Source organism: Mytilus galloprovincialis, chromosome 13 (genome assembly GCF_965363235.1).
Source record: "Mytilus galloprovincialis chromosome 13, xbMytGall1.hap1.1, whole genome shotgun sequence".
Classification (NCBI taxonomy): domain Eukaryota; kingdom Metazoa; phylum Mollusca; class Bivalvia; order Mytilida; family Mytilidae; genus Mytilus; species Mytilus galloprovincialis.
Window position 1 is genome coordinate 35017303 of NC_134850.1, and position 22070 is coordinate 35039372.

At 32.2% G+C, this 22070-nt stretch overlaps 1 long non-coding RNA gene across 1 annotated transcript; it reads left to right on the top strand.

The window, feature by feature from the left end:
* Positions 1-5014: 5014 nt before the first annotated feature.
* LOC143056106 (uncharacterized) lies at positions 5015-18421 on the top strand. The gene is made up of 2 exons (XR_012972243.1): positions 5015-5070; positions 16641-18421. It is a non-coding gene; the product is annotated as an uncharacterized LOC143056106 (long non-coding RNA).
* Positions 18422-22070: the final 3649 nt, after the last annotated feature.

The window sequence follows — 22070 nt, forward strand, 5'->3', positions numbered from 1 at the left end:
TGCAAAATAAAGTTCATGTCTTTTTTAGACATCTAAAATAACACCAGTTTATAAATACCACAAGCAGTTTTTTTTTTTTTTTTATGAAATTGACTTCACAGGAATGAGATATTCGCCCTCACAAATCGACAACAAACTGACAACACCATGACAAAAAAACCCGGAAACAGACGAAAAACGTCTACTAAACACTATATAAATTAATTAAGACTGGGCCACACGAACCCCACCAAAAACATACATGCTCGAGAAGGGTAAGCAGGTCTTGCTCAGTATGTTACACGCAATGTGCTGTTAATGTTCTTGCGAATGTGGTATCAAGTCTAATTATGTAAGTAACATTTGAGTAAATATTGTGGTTACTACAGTTGGAACATAACCGTTGTCACCAATTCTTGATGGGGTCCGTAAAACTTTCCAAAGGTGACTTCACCTTCTCACTTTGGAACTCCTGGTTAATAGCTATTTACAGACATAAATAATTTAAAATTAATTTAATTACGTGTTATTTGTATGAAAGGGAATAACATAAATACACATATTATTATTTTCGATTGTGATATGTGATATATTTAACAGAGAATAATACATGGCAAACTCCGTATCATATGTCGTATCTCCCCGAGACTTCAATATCAGCCCAAGGGCCTTTAGGCCCGAGGGATGATATTGGTCGAGGGTGATACGGCATGTGATACGGATTTTGCCATGTATTATACACTTTATCATATATTTCAACAGAAGAGTATTATATTATATGAACTGTTTTCTGATCCATAGCACTGGGTTACCTTCAGTTCTACTTTTGTCTTGTTTCAAAGGCCTTAAAAGAACTGCTCAATTACTTATCCGACGCACCTGGGTTACCCCCACAATTTGCGTGCTGTTGTTTTAAAAATATTTTGTTTATTATTGTATTAATTTGTGTGTTTTGTATTTTTCATAGTTGCATTTAGTGTGCCAAAAAATATGAAAACTTGACGTTCGTGACGTCACATACAATATGAAAACTCGACGTTCGTGACGTCACATACCAAACAATGACGTCATTCAAAAGTTTACCTATTTTGAGGAAAAATTTTCTTAAGCAAAAAAAAAAACCAAAACTGACTTTATGTAAAAAAAAAAAAAAAAAAAAAAAAAAAAAGTAGGGGTGTGATAAAGGGTAGGGGTGTGATAAAGGGTATGCGATAAAGGGTGCGCATCAAAGTTGCGCGATATGGATTAAACAGCAGGCTATTTATCACATATGCAAAACTACTGTATTTACTACTAAACATATGATAAAAAGTAATAGCAATCCAGTAGTTCATGTATTTTAGGGTATAAATATGCATGTTGATAAGGTATTTCAGAACTTACATTGCCTATCATGATTACCTCTGATGGAGGGTTGCTGTGTACAATAATAATGGATCAGTCACCGTACTTGATATAATAAACTTTTGATTCCAAAAGTTCTTTGCAGGGGTAGTTAAGACACTGCATATTCATCAGCTCAAAGTGTAATACTATTGATAGGAATAGAGGGTTATTGAATGTTTATTGATAAATATAAATGTACCGAGGAAGAGACATTTATACTACTCTAGGTTGCGAGCTCAGTATATATCCTACGAGGTATCATATTCACAAATATTCGTTATCCGTATTACTCCCTCTTGAGCTTCTAATAAGTTTAATCTATTTATGTTTATTCTGTTCTGTCAAACCATAAATTTCATCGTGCGTCAAAGCGTATTGTATATAAAGGTAAAAATTTAGAATAATTGTCAATGATAATTCTCCACCAGAAACCAACTGAAAAAGAAGTTAACAACTATAGGTCACTGTATAATCTACAACAGTGAGCAAAACCAATTAAAGTCATCGAGAAATGTTGACCAGTTCAAAAGAGAAAATTAGCGTCTGGATTTGTGTACAAAATATTGAAAGATAAATATATATGATATACAGCAACAAACGAAAACTACTGAATTGACTCGGTGGAAATGTTAACAAAAGTCTTCGAATTGGCAATCGTTTTGTTTATTTTTTGCTGCTGTTTAAAGTATGCATTGAAAGACTTTTGTGTGACTTCCATCGTTTATCACTTTTCATGTCCGTCTGTTCTGTCGCCTATTTATTAAATTTGTGTTAACTTTTGCTGATTTGAATGGCTTCACATTTGATCAAAACTTTACAGTAAATCGAATTTTTCTACTCTAGGGATAATTCTGTTTGCTTATACTTTAAATGGTCTAATATGTTAAACAGACTTCTATTGTTTTAGCATGCGAACGAGTGCAACTTCTTGTTTTATGTGCGACAGATTTCTCTACGTATAGCTGTTTTTTTAAGATTGATGAAATGTGAAATGACGATTCACTTTGAATAATAGTCAATGCATTAATCTATTTAATTTATCAATTTAAAATGGCAGTATTATGTGTTACGCATATCCTCTTAATTTGCCATTTGTCCATCTGTTCTCAATATAGGTTTTTTACATCTTTATCTTCATCCATTTAGCTTGCCTTTAGAGACAGCATATCAAAGTTCAAAAAGGTTCTTATCACTGTTACTATAGATGATAAGAATTTAAACTAATCAATGAAATTGTATTTTCTTATAAAACGAAAATTTTCTACATTTGAAAATGCCTGTACCAAGTCAGGAATATGAAAGTTGTTCTCCTTTTCTTATTTGACTTTGCCATTTGATTATGGTCGTTCCGCTTGAATTTTCCTCGGAGTTCAGTATTTTTGTGATTTTATTTTTTTCTATTTTAACATTTAGTTTTGTTGCAATGTGTAAATATTATAATTTATCAATTGAATGATGAGGATAAACTTTTAAATGCTAGCATATATCATTTTTAAAGCTACAACATCGACGCGGTCATCAACTGTTGAACACACGAAAAAACAGCCAAATTTAATGATAGAATTTAAAACACATAGGTTACGCTTACAGTATAGTCTTATCTAAGTTAGCGGAACAGTTTTATCTTTAAAACTACATTGCTATCCAAATCTTACAGGAATGTAATCATCTTCAAGTAGATAATGTATCTGCTCTTCACCGATTTTCAAATCGTCTATAATCTGAAGTGTAAAGGAATGTATGATAAAGCTTTTTATGGAGTTATTATATTCAAATATGTTACATGAATAGATGTTCCTAGACACGAAATACAATATAATGACAATTAGGTAATTATTTATACATGTTAAACGTTTAAATGGTGTATATAATTGTAAAGAGTAGATTTCTAAATATTTACAATTATGAATGCTCACTTCAAATACACAGTTTTTTCGAGCAATAACTTAAAGATCAAAACGCGAAGTAAATCGAAAAAATTTGTATATATCTTTCGACTTGCAAACAGTCTCAAAGATCATTGGATAGAGATGCAAGTTTTTGACATGTTAAAAACAACATTTCTCCAAGTTAGTATCGAAAACCGCTCATAAACCGAAAGCAACAGTAATTTACCATCCGAAAACTACTCGAGGGAATCCCCAATTCAAGACAATTGTTTTCTTGATTTGTATTTCTGTCAGTTTCCTTTTTCGTACAGATAATTAATTGATTGTCACAAATGCTTCCATATTGTTCACGGTTTCATTCTGGTGATGTTAGGATGACTTGACGGATTAAAAAGATAAATGTATTCATAACTTGTAATTACGAACAATTTACAAAAAGATGGTTAAACTTTACACATTCTTATGTACTGTTTGCGATTTAGTAAATGGTACAAGCGTGGGGAAAACGTAAGACTTGTAAATACTCGCAACTAGCACGAAATCATTCAAAATAACACATTGACAGGTCGTGATGAGCACGTTGATTCTTCGATGAATGGTTTTAACAAGAGGTCTTGAAACTAAGGTTACTACATACGGAAATAATATCGGCGAATTAGAGTATTAGTTTAGAAAATGTATAATAGATAATACTTTCCACTTAATTTAGATGAAAATGGTATTAAACTATGCCAAAATAAAGATAGGTAACAGCACGATATTTATTAAACTCATTAGATGGTACATTGTGGTATACGGCAGCTTATAAAATAGATTTTACCCGTTATTTTATATAGAGGTGGAAGATGAACTCCATTTCGTAACTCTCGAATGAAAATTCTAAATGTAATTCTGATATTTTGTCTAGTTTCATTTTTATGAATTAAAAAAAAAAAAAAAAATTCAGATGAGAACAAATATGACAAACTGATGATTTTTGTTAATAATACGAGTAAAATGTACAATAACAGGAACAACATTTACAATAGTGGAAAAACTGTAAAAAGTATGGTTTTATATGGATACTTTTTTGATTCTTTAAAAAAGAACTCAAGGAATGACGATATAAGACAGGAACGCAACATATTTTATATGTTTAATACTACTCTAAATATATATGATGTTTATTCTCATTTCATGAGAATCATTTTGTCAAGTATTAAGATTAACTAAATCAAGGAAAAAGTAAAATCACAAAAATACTGAACTTAGAGGAAAATGAATTCGGAAATTCCATAATCACATGGCAAAATCAAATAACAAATTTAAAACACATCAAAAACGAATGGACAAGAACTGTCATATTCCTGACTTGGTACAGGCATTTTCAAATGTAGAAAATGGTGAATTAAACCTGGTTTTATAGCGCTAACCTTCTCACTTTGATGACAGTCTCATTAAATTCCGTTATATTTACATTGATGCGTTAACTAAAACACATAAGATCATTTGTCTGTTTGTGAATGCAATAGATTTTTAATTGTTTGTTTGTGTTACCAGTGTATTAGCAGAATTCCTTCTGCTTCGATTTAAAATTGACGGTTGTATAAATATCTCTTAATTTATATCATGGTTTTCGATTGCTACATATGATATTATTTCGGACTTATGTTCAATCCAGGTAAGTTAATTTTGAATAAAGAACAAGGACACACGATTGAATGTTAACACATAAAATATTTCAAGTTTAAGATACTCGATAGAACAACTGATAACGACCTAGATTTATGATATCATGAAAGAAAATATTTCCTGTCATCAAGTATTTGATAGGAAGGTATGTATACGCACATACATAAAAACTTTTTGTTAGATATGTATTGTAGCAAAATGAAGCTTTGATACCAAACATTTTTTGGTAATTTTTTAATAACAAAGCACACCGAAATGTAATGGTATATAAATCCGTTTTATGTTGAATTATTTTATAGACGCCATAATGCATAATGTGTCGATAGATTAGAACATACACGTAGTATCTAGTACAAATGCATAATTTTTTCATTTATAGATTTTTACTCCGAAACAAAACTTCAAAATTTTAGTCGGATGATATGTTTTCAGAAATCACAAGAGCGCATTTATTATATTTGTTTTGAAGGGAGGACCATAAGAAGGCACGTCTGTTTATGTTATCATTACTCTGAGGAAAACATATAAATCTTTATATTTTTCATACTTGTATTTATTTCAGACTTGAATGCTTCTTTTTGTAACTTCATTGGGGTGTAACAGTGTTGCCCAAAGTACAAAGTACCGCGGCAGCGTTTCATTCTACAAATGTGCGCACGGTCAACACTTTTACAACCCTATAAAATTTCAAAAGGCAGCATTCAATACTAATATTTACATGTTTTAGCTAGGATCATGAGAACACGATTTTTATCAAGTTTTATTTAATTTACCTGTGCACTTTATTTTGGGACCTCCTGTCATCATGAATGGTAAATTTTATTGTGTAATGTAGTTGATTAAGGAATAACGCTAGATTGCAGTGTAGCCAATCAGAATAACGTATTATAAAGACACATACATGTTATGTAATAATTCTAGTAAAAAAAAAAATTACCGTGTGTATTTGGAGCTCAGAATCACAAGATGTGACCCTGGATTTTAAAATATTTGTCATTGTATACAATTTATCAGTATGTGCGAAAAAATGAAAACACATCTTTTTTATATTTTGATCTGGAAACTGATTCTGTTCAAAATTGAAATTTCATTGTATACAATTTGTAAATAATCCTAGATTCCACCGTTGCTGGATGCGTCAACATTAAGGTTCAGTCAGTGGTTACATAGTTTTTAAACATCAATTTTTGTGCCAATTCTTCATAGAATTTAAATAAAGTTGAACAGAAGCTTGTTTATAAGCAAAATACATAAATATATTTTACTGAAAAAAGGGCTTTTTTGTTTTGCCGTTAGTATTCAGATAAGAACATATTTTTACATTTAACAAATAAACACAGTCTGGTGTAAAAGTGTGATACACTTGTGTACTAATCGTAACTTCAATTGAACATAAACCATTTTTTGATATAATACAAAACTCTCACATGGTACTGTACTAGCCACTTTCAGAAGTCAAACGCAGTTTTATTCAGATAATAAGTACACGTAATTTTTCATTTCAAATCAAATGAATGAGCATTGTTTGTCTCTATATCTGTATATAGCACATTAGTATTTGTGACAAATCTTGATCAACCAACGTGTAAATAAACCTTTTTCATAATTACTTATTCCGAAAAAAAAGCCTGTAGCACACTTGACTGCAAGGAATCGATTGATTTTAACTACTATCAAATATCCGTGCATAAAATTCTACCCGTATATCTTTATTTATCCAATCGAACAACCCTATCTATAAAAAGCATAATCCCGTTTTCCTTAAAACACAACAAACTTGAATCGATATATATAGATTTTTTATGCCCCACCTACGATAGTAGAGGGGCATTATGTTTTCTGGTCTGTGCGTCCGTCCGTCCGTCCGTCTGTTCGTTCGTTCGTCCGTTCGTCCGTTCGTCCGTCTGTCCCGCTTCAGGTTAAAGGTTTTGGTCGAGGTAGTTTTTGATGAAGTTGAAGTCCAATCGACTTCAAACTTAGTATACATGTTCCCTATGATATGATCTTTTAAATTTTAATGCCAAATTAGAGGGTTTACCCCAATTTCACGGTCCACTGAACATAGAAAATGATAGTGCGAGTGGGGCATTCGTGTACTGGGGACACATTCTTGTTTTTAAATATAATTATGCGTAAACTCAACAGTACATTAAACATTTATCAATATAAAACAAAATTATCCCATAAAAGTAGCCACTAGCAAAAGTAAAGTACATTTTTAGGGGGAAATCAACGATCGGGCAAGTATATGATCATTTTCTAATTAAAAATCCCTAAATTTTGAATTATAATGTTTTTCTTTACAGTTGGGTGCAGACCATGCATTACATGTAGACGGGCCGAAAAAGTTAACGCGGCGTTTACTCGCGTGCACTTCATGTAAACGACGAGTTAACTCTGCGTTAACTCCGAAATGTAAGTAGACATAAAAAGTAAACGGGTGTTTACATTCGCGTTTACCTCCGCGTTAACGCAAAAACGGCGCATCTTCTAATTTTGTAAAGAGTAAACGGGCGTTTACTTTCGCATTTACTTCGCGTTAACGCGAAAGAAGGCGTGTCTTCTATTTTTGTGAAAAAGTAAACGCACGTTTACTGTTTTAGTAAACGTACGTTAACGCAGATTGTCATCGTAATTAGCTCTTTAATTAATTGAAAATTAGTCATTGCATATAATAATAAAATGGATATTAGTCCTTTAACTGTAAAATCTAAGATGCTTTCAGTTTATATTCGTGAAAGGAAAGTTGCATGGTATAAACTATTCCGGCCGTCAGCAGTCTGTAGTTGAAAATACTAAATAAGAAGATGTACATGTTGTATGATTGCCAATAAGACAACTATCTACCAGAGACCAAATGACTTAAAAATTTCCGTACGGATTTCAACAGAAACTGAGAGCTATAACATCGATAGTAAAATTGTCCAATCGGAAATGATTTAACTTTAGATGTTAAGCGTCTTCTGTTTGGCTAACAGCGGTTTGTTTATCATCTCATATACATAGATTTGTCATATGATCGTACCGTCATCAACGTATTGTCATAATTTACGACATATGTACGATTGCAGTTACATGTTATGATATAACACCTCTTATATTAATTGAAAATAAGTCATTGCTAATTTACAAAGGACAGATGGTAATTTTGATGTACCTTATCATGTTATATGTAAGTTCAATGTATCCAGGATACGATGACAATTAGTCATTGTACTGAAAATCATACTTTGGCACGATTTTCTTAGGTAGTAAGATTTCAATTTTTAAACCGAGATGAACTTGTGTTTTTTTTGTTTTTTTTTTTTTGGGGGGGGGCATTATGTCCTTCATCAACTCGTTTACTCGAACAGTACCCGGCCACGTCCACTCTGTTTTTGTTAGATTATTTTTTTTTCCCGTCTGATGAGTTAAACCTTTTTCAACTGATTTTTATAGTTCGTTTATATGTTGTATTGTTACACCACTGTCTCATTTTAGGGGGAGGTGTACTCCCACCAGCATGGTTAACCCCGTATTCTGTATGTATCTACCTGTCCTAAGTCAGGAACCTGTAATCCGATGGTTGTCGTTTGTTGATGTGTTACACTTGTGTATTTCGTTCATTTTTTGTACATATATTATGACGTTAGTTTTATATTTGTCAACTAAGGGCTTTTTATGGTATTTGCTCATTGTTGCATGGCGTACGGTACCCCGGTGAACTATAGTTGTTTTTAATTTCTGTGTCATTAAGTCTTCATGTAAGTAACTAGTATTCGACAAAAAACTTCACAAAATATATTTAGTTTGACAAAATGTTAACTACTCCGTGTCTCAATCATTATATATTTTGTTTGAATAAATTTATCCCACCTTTTCCGTTAAATATAATGTATGTACCAAACAACCTTAATACATTGTATTACCTTTTCTTGGTCATTCGATGGACAATGCAAATTGTCCATTTGGTTGTTCGGGTTGTATAATTTTCCAAAAATTTCAAGAGTGGTAACGTTATTTCAGATGCCTCGTGAGGAGAGAGTGCCACGCTCTCTGCAGGTTTCGAACCCTTTGCAAGGGCGGCTGTCAGTGGCCTTTTGTCTGAGCGTGTTGCAATGTAAATAACTGCCTTTTTTCAATCTTCTTTTATTGTCCAGTGTCAGTCCAAGTTTCTTTGACTTATTTTAATCCCGGATGATTTCTATTACAGGACCTACCTATTGCATTTATTGTTAAATTTCCTCGTTCTGTACATGCATGATATGTTTGCCACTGGACATTAGGCAAAATCATAATATTGTAATGTTGTTCAATTATTTGTGTCGAAATAATGGGGTGTGAGACCAATGGGATGTCGGACTATTGGAGTGTCGAACCAATGGGATATCGGACTATTGCGGTGTTGGACCAATGGGGTATCTGACTATTTGGGTGTCGGATCAATGGGGTGTCGGATTATTGGGGTGTCGGACCAATGAGGTGTCGGACAAGGTGGATGTCGGACCACAAGGGTGTCGGACCAATGGGGTGTCGGACTAATATGGTGTCGGAATAACGGGGCTGTTTCTCTGAGGTCTTGATGTCATCATCTTAAAAGTTAGCAATGAACAGCAATATTCTCGAGTGGTATGATAACCTTGTGGATGACAACCTTAGTCTGTATATTCTGTTGACACACACAACTAAACATTCACCTAAAATCTTCATCCATATGCAAAATACTGCCAATTTGCAATACACTGCCAATATGCAATATACAAGTACTAGTTTCCACGTCATTTGAATGAATTTTAAAGCTCAATAACCCAAATATACAAATACCCGACAAACGTGAGAAAAATATATATACACCTAGATATATTCATATAACATATAGAAAAGTAAAATCATGAAAAATGCAATTTTATTATCAAAACTTAAATTGCGAAAAGCTATTTAAATCATATAACAATTAGAATGTAATCATCAACAATATTATAATAACAAATAATCATTTCTGATATATAGCGCCTGTACTCATTATACTTATATAAAAAAACGGAGAACACTTTGATCAGAAACTTCAGCGGTATAGCTAAACCAAAATTAAAATATTCTACATTTGTTCTATGCTCAAAATAAATGTAGGAGATGTGGGAGAGGGCTAATATAACATTTGATTTGGCAATGAAGGAAAAAGGTGTTCCTCATCATCTAAAATTTACAAACTTAACACACTCTGAGTTTGTTTTTGATTTTGTTTCCTTTACCTATTCCAATTTCTCAGTTTTGTTCACTCATACGGAATTTATTGAGCATTGTTAAGACGCCGATTTTGATCCAGAGACACGGAATTGAATACTCACGGAAACAAAACCTTTCAGTCTTGAGAAGTTTATACAGATGTACAAAAGAGCAACACACTAAAAGACATTTTAACAGACTTGCTATCGTATTTTTTCATAATATACATCTTTTATAAATTGTTATTTGGATGGAGAGTTGTTTCATTGGCACTCATACCACATCTTCCGATATCTATATCTATATATAAAAATGAGGTTCTGGGGGATCCTTCATTACTCTATTGTTTACATTTTTGTCTATTATTCTGTTTTGTGTAAACCCTAATCCAAACCCTCATACATTTTTTCCTGTCTTAAATAGACAATATATGAAAAGGAAACATAACATTCGTTTATTTTAGCTATTGCATGTAAGAATACCTCAATATCAGTTTGTAGTAGTCCGGCTTTCATGAAAGCAAACTTGTCAAACGATGAGAATGTGCGTGTAATATTAGTCGCTGGAATATATATGGTCGGCCTTCGCAACAAGAAACAGTGTATTAACGTAAACATTTAATTTGACATGAAATCCAAATGAACGTTCGCTAATGTTCAGGTTTTTTTATTGACTATTCAAAACCCTAATTTCACGGTTGATTTTATTACTGTTTTTCGACTTGCATGTTTGTAGAATGACGGCCATACAAGTGGGAAGTATTCTGTGCATACATAAGTGCCTATGACAAGACTATTCTAACTATGTTTGACAGATAATTGCAAGTACATGGCTTCAGGTTATGATAAAAAAAAATCCTAGTTCTTATTTTAATTGGGATACAGGCAGACAAGAGTATGAGTACGAATTTGATTAAGTTGTTACACTATCTTGGAAAATAAAAGAAAGTAACCAAAACTTTGATTTGTCTCCAAATCAACCTCAGCGAGATTTAGGTAGGGAAATAGCATGATTTTTTAATGTTTTTTTATTAAGGGTTCTGGACCAGCACCATTTTTAAAACAGACTAGCTTCATTCAATATAATATTACTTCCAGTTTTAACGTTTAACAAACACATTCAGTAACATTTCAGTAAAAATAACCCACTACAGTGGCGGATCCAGAACTCTTTTCATAAAAGGAGGAGGGGCGCTGACTGTTGTGAAGTAATTCGTTACACTAACATTAGAATAAAACACAAACTCAACTGAATAATATGTCCTTTAATAATCCATTTGTATCATGTTACAGCATTTTATTATTTGTTAACATCTCATTAAGATTATCAATGTTCTTGTTTATATATAAAATATATCTCCGTTAACTCCGTTGCACGATTTTATAATGAGTAAAAAACAAAGAAAACATACAATTACAGGAGTCATTAAGCAATTAACGGAGTCAAATTATATTATATTCAAACGGAGTTACAGGTAAATAAAGAGGAGTTGGAGTTTTCTAACACTGACTGACCATAATGGGGGCCCGCTCCTGTCATGCTTCAGTGATTCCCTTTGTAATGTTTTTCCACAAAATTTCGGGGGGGGGGGGGGGGGGGGGGGAGGCCCCCTTAGATTCGCCTATGATTTACATGATACATGTAATGGTGCAATCAATTTGAAGAAACGGAATGAATAAAATAAAACAAAAAAAAACCTACATGTATCTGTATATAAATTTGACCAATAATTAACTTTTAGATTAACAGATAATGAGCTACGGCATATAATCAAATTATTGTACGATATGTCATGTGTTTTATTATTTGAAGGATAACCTAGTTAAGTCTCCGGTAAAGAGTAGTGACCAATAACTAGTGATACAGTTTACAACATAATTTAACATGTTACGTATGTACAATGTTTTGCAATATTTAATTTTGGCATATTTTTTTTCAAATATGTAAATTCTGAACAGAAAACATAGAAAATCCGCTGTTGAAAGTTTTTTGAACTGATTTTTCTGCATTTTTGCAATTAATAAACGTTTTTATTTCTAATTAAACGTGTTTTTGATTGTACGGTTTTAAATAAATATACGTAAAATATCAAGTCATTTTAACAAAATAAATAAATGTACAAATGCCCACGACGATTATTTTATGATTAAGACAATTAGTAAACGGGAAAAGTAAACGCGCGTTTACTTTCAAATGCACGTAAAAATACAATTGAGAAATATGTAGTAAACGCCAGTTTACTTTGAAGTGCACGTAAACATAAACTTGTGAAATCTGAAGTAAACGCCCGTTTACAACTGACTAAACGGACACAGGGTAAACGCACGTTTACTTGAGTAGACATTAGAAATTTCCATTTTGACCGCGTTAACGTAAATGAAGTAAACGGGCGTTTACTAGTAAACGCGAAATTTAAAGTTAACTAACAAAATATGTGCACACCGCGTTACTTGCGTTTACTTTATGTAATGCTTGGTCTGCACCCAACTGTACATAACACTCTGTCATGTTTTTGAAACTCTCTATCTGATTATCTGACATAAGCCGCTGGATATGACCCTCCAGAACGAAGTGAATGTAATCAAAACTTGGTCTTATCCAATCGATTGCTTCTATCATTTCCAATAACAATTACCTTCCGCTAGTTTAAAAAAAATTGTGACAAAAGCAACGTATTTTGTAGACTTTTATTTTTTTTGCAATATATCATTTGTCAAAAAATAAATCTGTAAAGATCTATTTTAGCTAAGAATATGTAATAAGGTAACAGCTTTACTTGACATGTATTCTTTGCTGCCTTTTCTATATTTGTCCGTTTTGCTTTTTTTCAATAATGATCGACACATTAAGGGCATACAATTTTTGCTCCTTCTGCTACTTGTACAACAAGATCAGAAGGACACGGATTAACAAATTCTTGCATTCTATGTGAAAATTCTATTGTATATTTAACTTCGTCTCCCGTTGAAGCTGAACACACGTTTTACCAGCTCACATTATAATTACTTGCTGGCATGCTGCTAACTGAATCATATTGTTCACACCATTTACATTAAGCACTGAAAACATCTTCTTGATTTTTTTTGTCAAGTGCTCTTTTAAACAAATATCAATTTCTTTATCAGTTTTTGTCCATCTTCCCGTATGAAACACATCTAAAATGCGTATAATAAAAAGAGAATATAAGTGATTTGATTAAAAAAGCTATAAACAACATAAGCCAGCTTACTTTAGTGTTCAGTGGAAACCTTGTGAAATTATGTCATATTGTAGCCAAGCGTGTTACTTTCTGATACGTTACATTAACTGTGAACAAGCAGTGTCATGTAGACAAGCATGGTGTTTGTTTGTTTCAATCGGCATATTTGTATTGTTTTATTTTTGTCCAAGCAGCATTTTTATTTTTGTACTCTAGGCAATCGACATACCTTCATCAGTATTTCAGCCAAACGGCAATTTGTATTTTTATTCTTGCCAAATGGCATATCTTTATTGTTCCTCTAGCCAAGCGGCATATAGATAATCATGGTGTGAAGAAAATACCTTAACCATAACCAACGACACACAAAAAGAAGATCGTTTTTAATACATTTTTATTATTATTCATAATTCAATCAATTATTTCAATATTTAGTCACAACCCGTACGACAAGTACGGTGCCTTTAGCATGTTTAAATCATGTGAACCGAACAATGATTTCTTAGATTAGAATTATGAATGTAAATATTTTTAATATCTTTGAATTCATAACGTTGGCATAACATATTATTCCGTAATTACAGACTGCCATTGTGGTACAATAAGAGTAACTGAAGCTTTAAACGAAAAACGTTGTTTAATAACTCTGCATACTGAATGTATAGGAGGTCCAGCCAATTGTTGTCACCCTTCCAGTCAAATGAGAAGGCATCTACGCCTGAGGAACCTGGTGTATACAATCTCAAATTGAATAATTAAATTTTCTTTTATTTTTACTGTCGACAAATCTATCAACTGAATAAGGTTTATACATATAATCTTTAAATTAAAAAAAAACCCTCAACACTGACACCTTAATCGTCAGAATCGAAAATCTTACTTATGGCATTTGCTTTAATTTTTCCCTCTTCATCTATATATCCATTAAATATTTATATTAATAAAATTCTTTATAGATTTTTCTATATTAACTAAAAAAACAGCATCAATTATCGTCTGTGTCACGAAAACAAAATCTAAAAAGAAAAAATCAAAATCAAAATTAGAACCTATACCATCATCTAAATATAAAATAATACGGAGACTATTTTCATCTTAAACTTAACTTACGGCAGTAGACATTTTGTGAACACATATAAACTAGAAGACAAGTCGAATGGTAATATTGTAAACATGCCAAATTTTTCTTCCCATGAAAATCTTAAGTAGGTTTGTGATAGCAAAATGATGATAACCAGACCTCAAATTTAATTAAAGTTAAGCTAATTTTCTCAAAACGCTACCCTCCAATCTTCAAATTTTACTTTGTTTTTCCAAATATGTATATCAATTTCTAAAATTAATCTTTAATTAATTATATATACAATCAGACCTATCTATAAATAGGATAAACACGTGTACCGTAAAACACAACAAACTTGAATCGATATATATATATACTTTGATAAATATAACACAAATACTTTATCAAACTTTCCTAGAACTTATGAAACTTTTGCAGAAGCTATTGAGATTAATAGATAATGTCTGAAGTAAACTTTTGAAAATACATGTTCTCATTTTCAGTCTTTTTTCTGATTGGGGGATGTACATTTTTACAGATAATCTTGGATTACACAGTTTTCACAAGATACATTTGTAAACATCCAATGAATGTTATGAAACTTGAACAGAAGCTAATCGTCAATACCATGAAGTAGTTTCTAAATAATTGTTTTATTCAGTAATTTACCCAAAAAAAATCTTTTTAAGGCAAATTCGTTAAAATTAGGAAATGTTTTATAGAATATGCGAAAAAAAACTTGCTACAAACCAATCAAAATCAGTCCTTTTTTTATGGTGTAATTATAAGTTATAAACCACTACATTTCAATATATTCAGTTGCTATAATGTGTTTCCACTATGTGTATTAAAACCCAGATCGTAATCATTCTTGAATTTGAAGGCTCGTATACAGACAACTGTGTACATTGCTTACATCTCATGTACCAGTAGCATTGTATAACAGTTAACTTATTTGTGCTCTGCATCAACGCAGCCAAACACAACTCAAGTCTAAAAAGAAGTGTTTATTTCTATATCTGTCAAAATGTACATACAATTAGGCCTAAATTAAATATTGTTTGTTTATTTTTAGTATAACAGTCCAAGGAAGTTATAAAAAATATATCATGTAGAATGTGAGGTTAATTCATATACATTATTATTTTGTTTTCAAATATCAAAATATAGGGCTGTGCAGCATATTGTTAACGTTTTTATGACTGGAACTTTTAAGAGTTTTAACTTGAACTGGTATTCTGTCCTACATACATGTACCTTGTACGCTTAACTCGACCGAAAGGTTTATTAATATCATATATCTTCCTAGCATGGTTTGTGAAACAGCTGTACAATGTGCAATCTATAGCATGTTTCATTCCGACATTCTACCAATTTTATTAACTTAAATTATCAGAAATGATATCTGTGAAAAAAACGAATATTTGACTAGAATATAAAGCCACTGCCCAGCAGTGCATTTCCCACCATCATCGCCATGCAACCAGTTAAAAGAGCTAAAACTAATCATTTGTCTTACTTTACTTACAACCCTAGAGACTGGGTATTTAAATTTTTGTGTGTCCCGGTGTTATCAATAAAAATTTAAAAGACTTGAAACTCAATTGTCACGTATTTTACATCGCATTTATAAATGGTCTGTAAGGAAAACTTGGCGATTTTACTGCCAATTATTCTCCAATTTACAGGACTTCCATTCATGTAAGATATAAATAAAAAGTCAAAGCCGGTAGAAGGCAGCGTTAACATAATCATCCTAATCTACGGATCACCAAAGGCATCCCTACATCACTGTAAATAGATACAACGTCCGTTAACAAAATATTTTGTACACACGTTGATAATTTTGTAGTGGACGAACTTTTTTGAATGAACCCTGCTCTTCAAATATAAAGGGCAACGTTTTCATACTTTCAACATCGACTTCAATCAAATGCTTTGAATCTCTAAATGCAAGTGTCCATGCAAAACGCTCACGTGATACCAAACGGACTTAACCTTATACGGGAAAGATAAAACCCAAGGATTACGGTAAAACAGTTTTGAGCGCGAAATACAAATTTAAGATTTTCGGTAGGAACGAAAAAAAAACAAAATATTGCTGGTAAATAAAAATAAAAGATTTGCAGTCGGAACGAATTAATAGGGTCCGTCGGTAAAAGGCAAACAAACAATATTTTAATTTAAGCCTTATATATCGATCTAATTATGACAGTAAATATAAATCCTTTTCTTTTATTTATCATAGAGTTGAAATATGGATATTAATGACAAACAAGATCTTTGCAGTCCATGTGAATACCAAAGCAAGACAACACTAGCTACACAATGGTGCATCGACTGTAAAGAGCCTCTTTGTGTTAGCTGCTACGGGAACCACAATGCACACAGGTATTCAAGGAACCATCATGTTATATCAATAGAAAGCAACAAAATGCTACAGTCCTTAAAGATACCTCTAAATGAGTATTGTGAAGCACATGATCAAGAAAAAGACTTGTATTGTTCCTTACATAACGAGATTATATGTCTGACATGCACACAGACTACTCACGGGAAATGTGTACCAGCTGTCCGTTTGAGTGAAGTCAGTAAGAGCGCCAAAACGTCGACGTTCGTCTCAATGTTAGAAACGAGTTTAGTTGAAGTTGTCGATAAATTAAGTGTAATCATTAGAGAAAGAGAAACCAACAAAGCAAAAATTGAACAACAAAAAACTGAAATATTCGAAACAGTTAAATATTTTAGAAAATGTCTAAACGATAAGCTAGACCAGGTAGAAAATGTTATAATTGAAGATTTAAATGCAAACTTGGAAAAACTTAACCTGCAAATCGACAACAATGTTCATTTCCTTAACGATCACTTAAATGAGTTTGATGAAATACGAAAAAAGATTGATATATTGAAGGATAATGCGTCAGATACGCAAACTTTTATAAGTGTAAGAGCTCTCGAAAAAGTATTTCATTACAAAGAGGTTAGGGTTACATCATTTTTAAAGTTAATCCAAAACCTCAACATTGAGTTTGAGGTGAATAAAGATATATTTGTTGCGTGCGCGGATATCAGGTCATTCGGTGATATTCGAGTGCAAACATTAGATACCGGTTATTTTAATTTCCTGAAAAACAGAGGACAATACCCTATTAACCGTCAATTAAAACTACCCAAAGCATTAGAAATCAAGATACCACAGGAATCTTTTTTTAGAAGTATCATACTAAGTTGCGTCATACTTCCGAACAAACAGGTGATTTGTGTAGACTCACATGCTCGAATAAACGATTGATAGCTTTTAATGAGGATGGAAGTCATGATCGCAATATCACCTTGACCAGTAAACCATTTGATATCGCTGTGATTGATGATAACAAAATTGCCCTGAGTTTTCCATGGAGTGCTCGCAAAAGAATAGGAATAATAAATATGAGCAATTCAAAATTGGATCCCGTCGTTTTGTTAAAAAACAAATGTTATGGTATTTCATACGATAAAGAGAGATTGTTTGTCGTCGTCAAGACTGAAGGGATTTTGATAATGGACTTGTTTGGACAGGTAAGCGCACGTTTACCGATTGAAGGACAGGGAATATTCTATGTTCACGTAAAAAATGACAGAATTTATTGTTCTGACGAATGCAATGACACAGTACAGTGTTATGATATGGAAAGGTGTTCTATTTGGACATTTAAAGATTAAAATTTAGAATCACCAAGATCAATTTCAACAGACGATAACTTTATTTTAATAGCAGGATGCAAGACAAATAATGTTGTATCAGTTTATTTGAATGGACGTTTGGCCAGAGTTATTTGTGAATCGGACGACGGGATAAATAATCCAACAAGTATATATTTTGATTCATAAAATATTTTAGTATGCAATTCTTCAAATGCACAGGCATTTTTGTACAAAGTAAATTAGGAGATGTATTCATCATCATTATTTGAGTCTTTTTCAGTTAATTGTTTCATCTTATGCTCATGTTTAATAAGTTTAATAAAATCTGTTTGGCAAAAATAAAAATGCATGTAACTTATATTATTGGCCATACCTTGATTTGATTATAGATCAATTTTGAATTAGATAGCGTTACGTTGCTGGAGAACGCACACTATTGTAAAGACGTTTTTTTATACAACTAATTGCTGTCACACCTTTGTTTAAACCTATATTTCATATTCATTGAATTACCTTAAGTACACATTTATTAGGTCAACTGATAGCGGTCTATTCCTCGTTTACACCTCATCTCGGGTTTAAATTAACTTACATTGTCTCATCGACTTTGGTTCACATTTACGCCCGGTCATGGTACAACTGATGTTTTTTTTTTGCTTTACAATCAATAACTAAATTTCGGGTTTACAGAAAAAAAACTTTGTTCTTTTTTTCGAGGTCTTAAAAGGTTTTCTTTCAAATTTAATGGAAATATTCAATAATTAAGCTTGCAAAATGTGGTATCATTGGTGGACTATTTTTAAGTATAAAACATGTTTATGATAATTTTGTGGGCTGTGTAAAGTTAAAAAGAGAATTTTCTAACAAGGGTATGTCAAGGAACGTCTCGTCCTTTTTCTAAACACATCTATCGCAAGATACCACGACCTACTTGATAAAAGAGGGGCGAAAGATACCAGATGGACAGTCAAACTTATAAATCGAAAATAAACTGACAACGCCATGGCTAAAAATGAAAAAGACAAACAGACAAACAATAGTACATATGACAAAGCATAAGCAACACGAACCCCACCAAAAACCCCAAAATATACTCCCTTTATCAACTCCACAAATGGTACACAATGGCGTCTTGAGGTTGCACTTTGTAAATACAGCTGTTTCTCAAACCACGCTTCTTTTGGGGAGATTTAGAATATTCATAGAAAATTAATTGTGTTTACATACTGGTTCCCAGTTATGCTCTGTGTGTTCCATCTCATAGAGACATAACATGGGAATGTTACTAGTAAAATGTACATGTGCATATTGTTTACATTAAAATCTGTGGTAACCCTTCATTCGAGGTAGGGGTAGTTAAGATAATTAGTGTTAGTTTAAACTCTGAAAAGTTCAGGGCATATAAACGTTGAAAATATGCCGCACAGCCCTATATTTTGACCTTTGAAAGAGTTGTAGTGCATATAAACTTTCAATTCTAGGATAAGATTTTTTTTCAAAACTTCACAGTAAAAGTGGTACAGTTTTAGCCGTAAAATGAGTTCCTATGGAAAATTGAATTGTCAATATTTACAGAAATGCAACCTTGAAGTATAGATTCTGGGTAATATTGTTTTTTATCATCTTTATAACGTGTTACAGGTCACTGTTTAGTCCTGTTTGATACACATAACGGTGCTGAGTACTTATACATGCCTCCATTGCTTAATTGTTTTATGATAATTTTTGTATTCTTGATTTTCATTTTTGCCAATGTTCTTTGTCTGTATATGCCTTTTTGTGTTTCTTTGAGACATATGACGCAGCTCTGATTTTATACATCTTGTCATTATATAATTGAGAATGGAAATTGGGAATGTGTCAAAGAGACAGCAACCCGACCAAAGAGCAGAAATCAGCCGAAGGCCATCAATAATAGAAACAAATCAAAATGACAATGATATATAAATTATCAAAGGACTACTATCAGTTACTGACATACCAGCTCCAGATCTTACACTGATTGAAAGATTGTGTCTTCATCCGATGAATATCATTTCTGTATTTTTAGTTTTTTAAAATATGCGTTGTCTGTATGCCTTTTTGTGCTTCTTTGTAACATATGTTGTTGTTTTTAAAGTGATTAAATTTATAACACAATGATGACTGCTGTTAATATAAAAAATAAGATATAGCATGATTGCCAATGAGACAACTGTCCACAAGAGACCAAATTGACACAGACATAAACAACTATAGGTCTCCATACGGCTTTCAACAATGAGCAAAGCCCATATCGCAAAGCCAATTACGAATCGTAAGCAATTAAAAGCAAAATATGAAACCGTTCAAACAACAGATCCCTAACGGTCTGATATATGACAAAACAATGACAGGAATAAGAAAACCGCAAGTTCAAGAGGGGGGGGGGGGGGATAGAACCTTTATCGGGTTTCCGGGATCAGGTGTTTTTAAGCTCGGGATTACGAAATTGACCCTTTTTGGATCCGGGAATTTTTTTTTTCGGATTTCGGGATGTCGGGATTAAACTTTTTTAAACTCGGGACTTCGGGATTTCATGTTTTTGAGCTCGGGGTTTCAGGCCAGGACCCCTCCTATCCCCCTCATTCAAAAGATAGAAAACAACGACAGCCACGAAATAACAGCCTTATGACAAGGAACCTGTTCAAATAGAATCTGAAGGGTAGAAAAATATATGAGATCTAATTCCCATCCAGAACTTGCTTTGAAGAAACAATCATGTCAAAATTGTTTGTATTTATCTAAAATTTATAACAAATTATATTTCAAAGTAATAAGATTCTCTCAAAAAGAGAGTGGTTCATTCATCTTTACTCTTTTCAAAAGTCCAACAGTCCAATTAAGTGCTCATTATTATTTTACAGTATCATCTATTTGCAACAATAGTTACACAATCAGATGCAGAAACCTATTCAAGGGGTTGAATTTCATCCTGAAAAGACATTTGTTTTACTCTTTTTTTTTAATTATCTCATTAAGATGAAATCAAATTCAATCTTTTATATTTTAAAACGATTTAAGAAGAGTAATATGAATCATTTGTTTCAAGATACAGAATACAAAGCTGCTGATTTTATCTCATTATTCATTTTCAAAAAGATAATTGCACGAGATGAGATAAGCCACGTGTTTCATTTACGCGCCTACACGCTTTTGATTATAAATGAGACTATAAAACGGTGACAAAGGGGACAATCTTTGATATCTATAAAAGGTTTACGAAAATGAAAAAAAGAGTTATTCATTCGATGATACAGAATAAAATGCTGCTTATTTCCCCCTCCACTGAATTGCAAAAAGATGATAGCAAGAGATGAGGTAAGATATATGTTTGTATTTAGAAGTTTTTTCCTGTTTTATTATCATTACACATCGGTTCGTTTCTATCTGATGTAGCACTCTTTATGTTTTAAAATATCAATTAATATCACTTATTCTCACTAACGGATATTTTAGTCACATGACATTTCAGCACTAAATATTGTGTGGTTGAAAATTAGTAATTAACATCAATTTCGAATTTGTTCAACCTGCAGTGTCTGATTTGGACAAATTTTTTTAAAAAACTTATTCAAATATTATGAGGTTGCTTTCTTGTTGTATGAGTATGAAAGAAGGTGAAACTTAGAAATAAGAAATTAAAATAAGAAAAATTAAACAATAGACTTAAGGTGGTATTGGTGTCTTTCACCATCTTAGATTGTAAAAAACAGCCAACATAAGGTACAGATTTTCAATACATTTAGTAATATTGCAGCAATGTAAATAGCTAAATTATGTGAATTTTCACTGAACATTTTGTTTTAGAAGATTAAAACTTATATTATAACGAATTTAGATTTATTTTTGCTTGATTTTTCATGCTTTTACAAAAAAATGGCATTTTAAGGGTAGGTTACTCTGAAACAGTGAAATTTCTGACTTAATGCACATAGACTTTGCTATTCTGTATTTTAGCCGGGATAAATGCGGG